At 35.4% G+C, this 2,762-nt stretch overlaps 1 non-coding gene across 1 annotated transcript; it reads right to left on the bottom strand.

Annotated features, from left to right (window-relative positions):
* Nucleotides 1–576: 576 nt before the first annotated feature.
* Nucleotides 577–695, bottom strand: LOC111733425. The gene has a single exon (XR_002777991.1). It is a non-coding gene; the product is annotated as a 5S ribosomal RNA (ribosomal RNA).
* Nucleotides 696–2,762: the final 2,067 nt, after the last annotated feature.

Raw genomic sequence — 2,762 nt, 5'->3', positions numbered from 1 at the left:
TATGGATAAATTCTTTCCACTTCTATTCCTTCAGTGGACAATTCTGTCATGTTCTACATGTTTCCTCAGAGGACTCTCAGTGAGATCAAGCCCCACTTGGCCATAGTAGTGACTTCATACCCTTGGGTTAGCTTTCCCTTCTTCACTTTTCCACTGTTCCAAGTCCTCCACTCCTATTCCTTGATATCACTTTCCAAAATAAACTATCTACATTAATGGTCTTGTCTCAAGTGGTGATCTTCTGTGGGGAACCACGGCTAAGACACTTTTCTAATATTTGCTTCTCAGCTTCTAAATTTCCTTACTGTTTTACTAGTATCCCATAAGCTTTTGTACAACTTATTTTTCATTATCATTTATTTCTTCTTTGATCCCTAGGTTATTTAGAAGTGTATTATGTAATTTTCAAATAGAGATTTTCCTGTTATCTTTTTTGTTGTTGATTTCTAGCTTTGGAAATGAGTCACTAAATATAATGTTTTTTTTTTTTGTTTCCGGCGAGGCAACCCTTGGTTGACCTCACAGATTGCAAGGACCTTGTCAGCTTACAATCCCTTATTTTTAAAATCTTTTTTATGCCTACAGCACCTGGTCTTCCTAGGTGGTCTCCCTTCCAAGTACTAACCAGGCCCGACCCTGCTTAGCTTCTGAGATCAGATGGGATCAGGCTTGTTCAGGGTGGCATGGCTGTAGACAAATATGATGTATTTTTTTAATTCTATTTTCCATCTTTTAGTTTACTAGTAATACATTCTTTTATTATTCTTTTAGTTGTTAACCTAAAAATTACAATATGTATTCTTGACTAAAACCTAATTTCAATTAGTGCTTTTACCACTTCTTAATGTAGGGATCTTTTAACACTTTAACTCAATTTATTCCCTTGTAAATTGAGTTGCTGTCATGTGCTGTTAATGCCAGGTATTTTAATTCATCATGTTTTTAAAACTTCATAAGACCTTTAAAAATCTTGAAACAATCTCAAACCTACAGAAATTTTAAGTATAGTACAAAGAACTTTTTCCCTGAACATTTATGAGTAAGTCACTGATGTGATGCTCTATCATTTCAAAACATTTCCATGTGTATTTCCTAAAAAAATAAAGGGCATTCTCTTACAAAATTGCCATATAACCATTAAATCAGCAAATTAATATTGATAAATCTCTATTATCCAATACTCAAATCTCATTCAAGTTTTGTGAATTTTGCAAATAATGTCCTTTATAGCCAAAGAATTCATTTCAGAACCAAGAATTGCTTTTGGTTGTCATGTCTATTTAGTATCCTTTGATCTGCAACAGTTACTCTGTCTTTCCTTGACTTCCATGGCTTTGACACTTGAAGATTACAGGCCAGTTATTTTGTAAAATGTCCCACAACATAGGTTTATCTGATGTTTCCTCATAATATTTAGTTTATAAGATTTTGACAGAAATACCACAGAAGTGACGTTTTGTTCTTTCATTGAATTAAGGTGGTGTCTTCCAGTCTTCTCTACTGTAAGGTTATTCCTTTTCCCTTTGCAATTAATGAGTATTTTGTGGGGAGGTATATCTGAATCAGTATTTTGTGCAGTTCTTCATCAAACTTCTCATTCATTCATTCATTCCTACCAGTATGGACTCATGACTTCTTACTTTATTCAATGGGTTTTAATCTATTGCTATTATTTACTGTGATGTTCAAATTTAGCCAGTGGGAGTCTTATGAGGCTGGCTTCTGTGTCCTTTTGACATATCCCCCATTATTCTTTGAGAGCTTTTAGGGACAAAAAGAATTTTCATGCTCATTTTATACTTTCTGTGCCACAGTCCTAGAATTAGCCTTTTTTCCAAAGAGCCCTGGTTCCTTTTAGTAAAGAAAGGTATTTAGAAACCATGATCTGGGTACTAAGTGTGTTCATTGTTATTAGGGTTGGTATGGACTGAATGTTTGTATCTCTACAATATTCATATGTTGAACCCCTAATCCCCAGTGAGATGGTATTTTGAGATGGAACCTTCGGGAGATTATTAGGTTTAGATAAGTTCATAAGGATGGGGCTCCAATGGTGGGATTAGTGCCCTTGCAAGAAGAGAAAGAGACTAGAGCTCTCTCTACCATATGAGGTGGCTGTCTGCATACCAGAAAGAGACCTCTCACTAGAATGCAACCATGCTTGCACCCTGATCTCAGATTCCTAGCCTTCAGAACTGTGAGAAATAAATTTCTGTTTTAGCCACCAAGTCAATGGCATTTTGTTATAGCAGCCTGAGCTAACACAAGGGTATAGCTGCTCTCAGACCCTCTCAGTGGATTAATAATGAGAAACCTGGCTCCCATTTTTCTTAATATAATCCTCCTATATGTAACCAATCTTCTATAGTTGTAATTCTCCATTATGTCATTAATTTCATGAATATATTAATTATAATTATTTAAAAGTCTATGTCTGAGAGCTCTAATATCTGGATCTTCTGTGGGTCTGTATCTATTGTCTATTTTTCTCTTGATTTTCAGTCAGTGGTTGTCTTTTTCCATGCTTTATTATTAGTGATTGACTACTGGATACCGTATAAAAAGTCGAAGAGATAATTTGAGGTGCTTTCTGATGCTGTCTTCCTCCAGAGAGAATTTATTTTTTACTCTGGCATGCACTTGAGGCAGAGATAGATCACCTTAATCTAAATAGAAATTGAGACTGGACTTCAGTCTTTATGAGGGATGATCTGTTTCTTATTCTCTCTTACTCCTGGGTTATGGCCCTTTGGGAGATTCAG

The sequence above is a fragment of the Pteropus vampyrus genome, unplaced genomic scaffold, assembly GCF_000151845.1.
Source record: "Pteropus vampyrus isolate Shadow unplaced genomic scaffold, Pvam_2.0 Scaffold566, whole genome shotgun sequence".
Classification (NCBI taxonomy): Eukaryota; Metazoa; Chordata; class Mammalia; order Chiroptera; family Pteropodidae; genus Pteropus; species Pteropus vampyrus.
Note: the sequence above shows the minus strand (reverse complement) of the source record. Positions and strands in the feature narration are given on the sequence as shown.